Source organism: Cyrtonyx montezumae, unplaced genomic scaffold (assembly GCF_038088225.1).
Source record: "Cyrtonyx montezumae isolate F1298 unplaced genomic scaffold, pur_monq_1.0 scaffold_3, whole genome shotgun sequence".
NCBI lineage: Eukaryota > Metazoa > Chordata > Aves > Galliformes > Odontophoridae > Cyrtonyx > Cyrtonyx montezumae.
The window spans coordinates 1372933-1383411 of record NW_027072034.1 but is presented as its reverse complement, the minus strand read 5'-3'; positions in this window follow the sequence as shown (position 1 = coordinate 1383411).

The window sequence follows — 10479 nt, the reverse complement described above, 5'->3', positions numbered from 1 at the left end:
AGCAGGAGGTAGAGTCCATAGAGACAAAAACCTTGTGCAGATCTGTTGGCAGCACAGGAGCTGGGACATAGAGGTGTGTGTGTGGCACAGGACAATGGGGAGAGTGGTCTGGGGAGGGTCTGGAGAGCAGTCTCTATACTGGGGCAAGAGTACTGAGTGACTGAGAAAACAAACTCCATTTGGATTTTGTGACATTTGCCTACTGGGCTCTTAACACTACTTACCATTTGGAAGAGTGAGCCAACATGGGGACACCAAGGCAAACCCTTCCTACACATACACACATACACTGGTGCTTTTCCAGGCCACTTTACAAGCAGTCCTGCAGTAACTTGGGCTTCAGAGAGTAGCAAACCTCTCTCATCTCCTATTTCTCATTTACAAGGGCTTAAGATGTGAAGGAAATGACTTTTCCTGCCATTTCATCCAAGACATTGCTCAAGATGAGGTATATAAATGTAAGGTGGAGAGGGATAATTTATGAAGGGAGTGACAAAAGACGCCCTCAAAAAGGTGAAAAGCAGACTGTCAGCAAGCAGTTAGAACACAACAGGCTCTCACTAAACGTTGGTAGTTGCAGAAGGAACAAAACCCAACAAGAGCAAAACCTGAAAATGGCAGTGGATGGTGAGGCATCATGAGTGGAAGCTTTCAGAAACTATTTAGACCTTCCTAAAAGGCAGCAGGTACGAGGATGATGCTGCAGGATGTATTTGGCATTCTTACTGTGATCAATATTGGCCCTGTATGTAAGCAGGAAAACCTTGAAGCTCCGGTGACTCTGCTTGACAGAGCTTAAAAGGACAGTAGAAGGTAGAGAGGAAGAAAACTGGGACAAGGCAGATGGCAGAATATAAAATAAGACAATCTGTGTGTTAGAAGTGCCTTATTCTCTCCTTTGCTTATAGAGGTGCCAATTCAGGTATAGACATCTCTCTGTGTAGATCTCAAACTAGACAACAAGGATTTGTCCCAAATCTTTCACACGCTGTCATTCAGGTAGATGTGGCCCTGGTCATGCTCTGAAGACCCACCAAAAGATTCTGCCTTTCTCTCAGTATGGACATTGGCTTGTGGCTGCTGCTGCATCTCTGCCATAGTTGGACAGATGGTTTATTTGCTTGTGCATTAGCTCCCGATTCCCTTCCAGGTGAGGCATGTCAGACTCAAATAGGAAAAATCTACTGTATTTTTGGAGTGAATGCACATTTTTTCAGCTGAATTGTGTTATGGAATGATGTCATGGGCAGTCCATCCATCAGTGGTGCTCACTGGGCATGGAAAGTGGATGGCAGATGCCACTATGAGGGTGGTCACTTGGAACCCAGGCCAATAAGGGCCAGTAGAACCACTTGACCAGGCCTTAAGGCAAATAACATCTCTGTTGAGTTCAGAGTGGAGGGCTGTCCCAACAGTGCTAGGAAGGTTTCCAGCCCCAGCTGCTTGCAATGCTCTGGGGATTTCTTGCTCCAGGATCATGGGTGCTCTCCAGCATGTGTTCAGCATGCTGCTACTGCTTGTGGATGGGCATCAACTTTTCAGTTCTGAAATTGCAGACATTTCCCCAGGGGCAGTGGGGATTGGCCAGTTGTTTTCTGCACTGCTGCTCTGCATTTGGGTGACACAGTCTGCCAAAGACCAGCTTCAGGCATCTGTGTGTCCTCTGTCAATTGGCAGGCAAACAATAATGTAGTGAGAGAGAGCCCAGCCTTGGGTGCTGCTCCTGTTCTCCAGCACTAGCCCAGTTTTCACTTCTTGTGTGTTTGCCAAACAGAGAAGAATAAGTTTCTGCAGTAGCTTGCAAAGTCCAGGAACATTCATCACATTAATTTTAACTTGTACTGAGCTAAGATTAGGATTAGGTTTGCGTTGTGTTGTCATTCATCAAACGTAAATAAAGCCCCAAATTCTTGAGCTTTCTTAACGCATATGTGGCCAATGGTAGGGAAAAAAGAGGAGCTCTTGATGAGTGGAAATCAGCAATACTTTCTATACTTTCTTTTAAATTAAGCCAGCCCCTGAGGAAAGCAGCCAAAGGCACAGGGGATTGGACAATAACTAATTTTATCATTTATGATCTGGAATTTCTCTGTACCAACCTGACTTATCTTAAAGCCTGAAATATGTTGTTGGTGGTCTCTAAACTTGCACACATCAGCTCAGGAGCTTTTGTGGGTGGAGAAGTCCTGGTGGGCAGTGCAGACTGTCAGACATGACAGTCCTGGGACATGATCTGTTGCAACCAGTTGGCCCCTCTGCTAAAATCCAATTTAGTTTATATTTGAATTTGTGGAATTCGCTTGGTGGAAGCAAGGGAAGAACTGAGCCCTTTAAGTATTCTACATCTAGATAGTCCTTACATCTGATAGAGGCATAATAATATCATGGCAAAATCTCACTTCTTCTGTTTGCCAAGCAGATGAGAATACGTACCCATAGCAGCCTGCAGAATTTAGGTATGCACCCTTGTATTTTCCAGTTTATTTCTGATCCAAGTTCAGCTGTGACTGATGATGTTTCAACATGGGCACGTAATGATTTAATCAGCAGATTAGTACATCTCAGTGTGCTGAATTAACTTGTGGTTGGCTATAGAGAGGCAGGGCAAAGGGCAAGGAAGAGGCAAATTTACCTGTCATACCACATCACTCTTCACTGAACCACAGCTTTAAACCAGTATCTAGGTACAATTTTGTTAGTCACGGTTTCAATTCTGATTCAAAAAAGGCTTTGAAAGACTGAAAGAAGTGCAAATGCAGCTTGAGAGAAAAAGCTGTTTCCTTGTTCAAAATAACAGTTCAAGTTTCTCAGTTCTCAGAATGTATTACTGTGACAAATAAGCTAAAATGACTTATTTTCATTTACGCCAAGCACGCAGTGTGAGAAGGATCCTCTTTCTGGTAATACTGTTGTATTACAAGGAACCAGCTTTGCTTTCCCAGCCTGTAGAATCATACAATCACAGAAAGGTGTGGGTTGGAGGGTCCCCAAAGGTCATTCAGTTCCAACTCCCTGACATGGGCAGGGTTGTCAAATGCTACATCAGGAACTAGGGCAGTCTTCCCAGAGTCCCATCCAACCTGGACTTGAAGGGATGGGGCATCCATACCTTCTGCAGTTGACACCTTGCTGCTGGAAGTGGTCTTGGTGCTTGGAGCTAGAAACAGGCTGAAGCCTGATGAGAAATCTCCTGCTGGGAGATGCTCTGGCCTCTGTCATCACTGCTAACCCCACCCAGCCCTGCTGGGCTTGCCACATGTACTGTCCTGAGGAGATTGAGCTGGTGGCTGGCAGTAGCTCTTCATGTAATTGTAAACCTCCTAGAGTTCAGAAATGTTTTGGTAAAACAAAGCAACTTGTTCTCTTCTGTTCATTCTGCATATTTTTTTAGTAAGGAACAAACAGTGAAGAAGGTTCAAAAAGCCTTTCATGGATTGTCTGCGTATAAAAACATAGAATTATAGAATCTTTACAGTTGGAAGAGACTTTTAAAGGTTATCTGGTCCAACTTCCTTGCACTGAACAGGGACACCTACAGCTACACCAGGTGCTCAGAACCCCATCCAGCCTCACTTTTCTGCAGGGGAGGTACTGCTTTCTGCTGGATGCTGGTGTGTGTGTTTACAGAGCAGTGGCCAGCCAAGGCATATTCTTAGCCAAGATTCAGTGAGCTGAAACTTTCCTGAGCAGAGTCATTTTTATTTCAGTGTAAAAGGAGAAAACTGCTTGGAAAACAAGCCAAACAGAAAACTAAGGAATAGGTACATCCGAAGCAATGGTTGGGAATAAAAATCACATACAAAGGGAGAAAATGAAATACAGAAATAATTTCCTTATGGTACAAATGTATATAGCAAACCAAGAAAAGTCAGACTAAAGAATCAACGTATCAGAAGACAACCTAAACAAAACATGGTGCCATATGGAAATGTACACATAATCAATCTTACCTTTGTCCTCGTTGTGGGACTTGGCACTCCCTGTGCTTATGAATTATAAATGCAGCAATGTTTACTACAGAGAAATGCCTCTGGTCCAAGAAACATTAAACCAGTTGTTAATCAAAGCAGACTGTTCCTCTTGTTCTCTCTATCCTATAAATATAACACTAAGTTAAGGCAGTTTTAAGTATGCATTTGGAAAGGTTAATGTGTTACGAAAATTCAGATTAAAAAAGATCCAAACTCTGCTGATAAAATGAATTAGTTAGGAGGGCTACAAGGCTTTTCACCCCACAGTGTTGCAATATCCTGCATGGCACTTGTGCATAAGGACATGCTAAGCAAGTGGCAGCTTGTTAGGTCTTTGTTCTCTCCTAAACCATTTCACGCTCTCTTCCCCTCAGTCCAAACACTAAGCTCGATTTCTACACTTCAAACAAAATAAAACAAAACAAGCAAACAACAGAAACCCTACCAAAAAACAAACAAAACAAACCCCAACCATAGACTAAAGCGGCATTGCTTTAAACTGCAGTCCATTTTCTCGCCTGGCTGAATGCAGAGATAACTCTGGGGCAGGCAGAACAAATAGGACTGCTTGAGCTGTCACTGACACTGAAAGGAGCTGCTCTTCAAGTGACTTTGCCACTGTGACAGCTCTTTCAGCATTGCAGCTAAAAGCATTACAGGCTGCTAAGGCTGCAACATAATTGGAAATCCTCTGTGTCTTGGTGTTGCTTACCGTGCCTCACATTAAATACAGATTGCATTGCACGGCTTCAGCCTTGCTGTAGGTCTGCCTGAGGGTTGAACAGCTTACCTTGCTGCTCTTCCTCCTCATGGGCTATCAAATGAGCCTTGAGAGGCTGTAGGTGAGGAATACTTGGGGAAAAACTTCATTTAAACTCCATCCACCCTTTGTATTGACTGAGCTCCTTAACAGTTGCTGTAAAACCGAAGGAAGGCAGGACCCCTTCTCACAAGGACATTTCATTTGCTTCTCGGTTACTATAACTTCTGTCCTGGGTGATACCCTCATCACCCTCACCCCTGGAGGCTCAGAGGGCAAAGCACCCTCTTCTCCTTCCAGCTAAATTGCATTGTGGTGCCCAGAATGATCAGTTATGGTGCAATTTGTTGCTACATGTTGGAGTCAAGCAAGGCTGGTATAAGGAGCTTGTGTAAGAAAGATAAAGAAACCTGAACACATCTAAAAAATGCAGGGAGACAGAAGGACTTGAAACCCTTCTATTCCTTTCCAGCAGTACTTGATTCATGTGGTATGTGGCAAATTTTCCACAGATGCATTGTATTCTAGTGGAACATTGCCAAAATTTCTACTTCATGACTAAGCCCTTAAGTTATCTTTAAATTTATAATTTCCTTCTTTAAAGCTCTTTACTACTTGCATCTGATCCCAGTAGGTAAGACATTTTAATGCTTTCACGTGCCTTGCATGTTTGCTAAGCTGAAAGTTTTGAAGGTCCCCAGACTACTGAAACTATTCCTTCTGGGATGTGTTTAGCTTAAGTTTCAAGCTAATCCTTTCTGTGCAATATGGATATCGTAAAACAAAAAAAAAACAAACAAGTTTATTGCTATCTTGGACCTTGAAAAATGTGCTGAGCAATAGTAGAAAAGACCCTTTTCTGGCCTTCTCCCATCCATATAAAAATATAAAATATAAAAATGGCTGCCATATAAAAAAATAAAAATGGAATGGTATTCTTCATTAGTGATAGTTCTCACACCACTGTAATATTCTGAACAGACCAGAATATGAAAACAATGTTCTTAGTCACAAAGTAATACTGTTTTTTCCAGCCAAGAACATCGATGTAATTTTCTCCATTTACTTGCCTGTATCTACCACTGGAGGAGAACAACAACTGGGGCATCCTCTCCAAGCACCTGACTGCTAGGACCTGAAGGGAAATTTTAATCAATGGTGATGTCTAAAGAATAGCTTTGTCTGTCACGTCTCATAGCTTTGCAATAACACATTGAAAATATATAGATCCAAACACTCAAAGGATGATAGGAGATGACTGCTTTTAAATTGCCAAATTTCTGCCACTGATGGCAAATTCTACTGCATTCTGCTATAACCAAGCACGTACATAATCCAGCTTTTGCAAGATGCTGAGCATTGGAACAGCTATTTCTATTAGATCTGTTAAACTGCCTCACTGGAAACAAATGGGTTCTGAGTCATTTTCATTGGAATGAAATGCTACGTTGCTGTTTCTGTTAAAAATTAACAAGAGATTATCAGTATGCAGTCACACTTCTATTGTTCTGAATCTATCTGTATTCATTATCTACATTTCTGATAAAAGGCCCAGACAGTGGAATTAAATATTATGGGAATGCAAATGTTAAACATTGTTTCCATGTGTTTTGGCCGTAGTGACTCAGAGTGAAAATGCAATCTGTAGATGTCTGCCTGCTTATATGCTATAAACTGTGCTCTGTGGTTCTGCTGTGTTAAATGTGCTGCTCTCCAACCTTTCTGCTCTGTAGGAGGACTCAGCTCATGGACATTAGTGCTGCTGGAATGCCTCCAGACCTCCAGAAGAAAGAAAGTGGAAATGCAAAGAAAGTGGAGATGCTGCTGCAGGGAGGGATGACATAGACTATCACATCCCTGTGTTGCCGGGGTTAACAGCATTGCACAACACCACATGATATCTTGTCATGCTGGTAAGCAGCGGCTCTGCAAGAAGCCTGATTTCTTCAGACTTGCTCAGCAAAACAAGCCTTTTTTTTTCCCCTCAAACTAGACATTTGCCATCAAAGTACACTTTGATGTATGAATAGTGCCTTAGTTAATAGCTTGATTTAATAGTTTTTTAAAGTTTTCCCTAAAGATAGCTGCTCTGGGAATATACAGAGCATGGAATAACAGAATGACTGAGGTTGGAGGAACCTCTGGAGGTCGTCTGGTCCAACCCCCTGCTCAGAGAAACCTGCACAGATCTTTTTGGATTAGTCTTTGCTATTATTACTTGTATGTCTCCTATTAGAGCTTAATATTCAAAGTGCACAGAGGGTCTTAGCTCAATAGTTTAGATGTATGCATAACTGCAGTTTGATTTAGCTTTTGTCATCTTGCTATGACCCACTTCTGAAGCATATGCCTCCACTACGTTCAGAGCCATGTGTACAATGCAAATGCACTGGATTGACCTTGAATAGAAGTGCTGAAGTGCTAAGAATAGTGTAGATGCCTGCAGTCACCCGGCAACAGTAGCAGTCAGCCAAAGCCAAACTGCCTCGATCTGTGAGGTCCCTGCAGGCTGCCATGGGGCCTCCCCTCAGCCTCCTCTGCTCTGGGCTGAGCAAACCAGGGGACCTCAGCTGCTCCTCATACATCTTGCTCTCCAGACCCTTTGCCATCATCACAACCCTCCTTTGGGCACTCTCTAATAGTTTTGCGTCCTCCTTATGTTGTGGCACCCAAACCTGCGCACAGCACTCGTGTGCCCTTGTGGCACTGCTGTGCCTGATGCACCCCAGGGCACAGATGGCCTGACAGAGCACACTGCTGACTCAAATTCAACTTGGTGTTAGCCAGAACCCCCAATTCCCTTTCTGTGGGGCTGTTCTCCAGCTTTGTTTCTCCCTGTCTCTACAAGTATCCGGGTTTGCCACGTCCCAGGTGCACAGCCCCTGCCTAAGGCCTCTGATTGCAGTGTCTTGATCTTGCTCTTTCAAATTCCAGTCAGTAAAATGAGATTTTCCATCTTCACTGGGCTGGTGTCAAGAACTCAAATGTTATAGTGTGAGGCGAAGGCAAAAGTAGCTCGTAGGTAGGTGTATATACCTGCCTAATGTATATACACATAGGAAATAAAATCAGGACAAGAGGGACCTGTTAAATATTCTTCATATGGTAGCTGCCTGAAAAGATACTTCCATGCTAAATCTGGGTTTGTATTTCATGTAGGAAGTAATTTTACAAGGCAGACACAGTAATATGTACAGAATCTGATACTTCTGAATAGCCAGTGTAGATCAGTACTCACTGATGGTTCAGACCATGGAAGGAAACAGAGAGTGCTAACCACTACTTTTATGGGGAAACTACAACAAAAACAAACAAACAGCAGAATCAACCTACAGTCCCCTGTAAAACCTAGTGGAAATATGACTGTGTACGCTCACATATATTCCTGAAATTTTTACAAGTCCTTGCTTAGGAGACCAAGGTTCTTCAGACATTCAAAGACAAGGCACGCCACTTGTTCCTTGTTTTTGAGGAGCAGGGACTCTTGTTACAAGTTTGCTGCTTAGCAAGATGTTCTTGTTTTCCAGTTTTTTTTCAGAATTGAAGAGTGGCTTTAATGTGTTATACCTGAGGTCCATCTGGGTCACTGCTGTATCTCCACCAATATTTACCAGCAGATGCCTAGGAGAGAATGTAAGAACAGGGCAAACATAAAGGATACTTCTCACCTTCTGACTATTTCCCCCCAGAGACTTCCTTAGAGGGAAGTTCTATGCATTATATGCATAGTAGCTTTTTAAAAATAGATATATATTTCCTAAACATTGGTGGATTTCTTTTCCATAACTTTATCCAGACATTTTCAGAAAGAAAAAAATACAACAGAGCTTTATCAGTAGCTCACATTCAGATTGTTGAAAGAAGCTGCTAAAATTCCCTATGCTTTTCTGGAAAGGTATCTGAGCTTCTAAGGGAAGAGAAGACTTAAAAGAAGCAAAAAATGTTACCATAGAGATGGACAAAAGAACCAAGAACACTGTATGATGGGTGGGTTTTTTTTTTTTTTTTTTTTTTGTTTTTTTGCTTGTTACTTTTGTTGTTTAGGGTTTGGGAAAGAATAGATCTGCAATCACATTTTTAAAAAGCCAGTTTTATTCAGCTTGCACAGAACAGGGCCAGGACTGCACTTGGCCATGACTAGTGCAAGTCTCAGTTGGCTGGAGGAGCTCAGCCCCTTAAGAACTGCACTGGTGCGCATCCGTTGTGACTTAATGCTCTATTTTTTATTCAATACTGAAACATAGAAAGTGAGCTCCCCATCCCTTTTCCTCACTGTTGGATTTCTGTCTATCTGTGTAATTAATATAAATTTTAGAGTATAATGTCCTAAGTTGTTCATTTCTATGGGTTTTTTCTTCTAATTCCTTACTCCCCAATTGCTTTGCTTTTGATCACATCCTTACAGTGTTCTCATTGTTATTCATTTTCTTCTATGCATTAAAATAGATTCTCTGTTACCATGGTGGGAACTGTTATATAGGCCCAACTAAGAGATGCTGAGGTTGTAGTTCCCTTAGCTTTCTGGTGCATTTCATATTTTCTTTAAATATTTTTAACCAGTAAGCCTAATTTCATAACATCCTGTTTGTTGTTATAAATAAAGCTAGCTCCAAAAAGTACTCAGCTTGTATTCATCTCAGAAGTTGGTTTGCACTTTCATTGGTGCTTTAGCTCCCATTGATTCCCCAGAGCTTTCAGAGGTTCCATGTAAATGCAGTGGAAATTGGAAGTAAAACAAATCCTCTGCATACTTTATAAAGATTTTATACAAAAACTAAAAATAAAAAAGATTTGTGTTAATAATGGCACTGTCTACTGTTGTTCATCTAATGTTTTTCATGATGAGCTCCTGTTCTTTGTTGCTTATAACTTTGCCAAATTTTAACAATTGAAAATGAGAATTTCCCTGCTGGGCTTCTGCTCGTTTAGCTGAAATTTAAGTGCATAAATAAAACAGTTCAGTCACTTCCAAGAATGTGGGTAGAAAAAAATGTATTGTTTTGATGGTGTTAATTTCTGTCTTTCTTTTGGGAACTCTAGCTGGCCCCTGTGATTTAAAGGAGAAACATGAAACTGAACAGTAGACAAGTTTTGTGTATTTTGTATCTCCAGAAAAATGAACCCAAATATGGCTAAGTTATAGGCCTTTCAGGGAAAGAATGCAGTTAGCATATGCTCTGTAGATCTCTGCTGCAGCTGTGAGCTGAATACCTTAGGGAGCCTATCTGCACGGACACAATTCATTCTGGACATTGCAGTTATGATAGCTCCATGCTACCATGGCCTCGGATCCTGTCTTTCCCTGACACTCCATACCCCTCTTTTTATGGCAGTGTGGAAGTTTGTTTTAAGTACAGGAAAAATAGGAGACTGCTCACTGGGACCTGTGTGAGCAATTTAGGACAAAAGGAGAGGAAGGAGAGAATGAGGGGAATGAGAGAATGATGGTTTGGGGCTGGGTGAAGATCTGTAGGAGGCTGTAAAAGGACAAAGAGGCAGGAGAAGGAAGAAGTGAAGCTGGGTGGGAAGGCTGAGAGCAGAAGAGATCACACATCTGAAGAGAGGCAAATGTATGGTGGCTCACCTAAACCAGAGAAATCCAAGAGATTTTGTATAGTCTTTGTGTAGTCCACAAACGTTTTAGACTCTTGACACTGAAAGGTGCTCTTCCTCTCCAGGACCACAGAGCCACTGAGAAGAAGGCCATCTGCCAAACAGTCACCGTGTCCTGCAGACCTCTGTCACTCA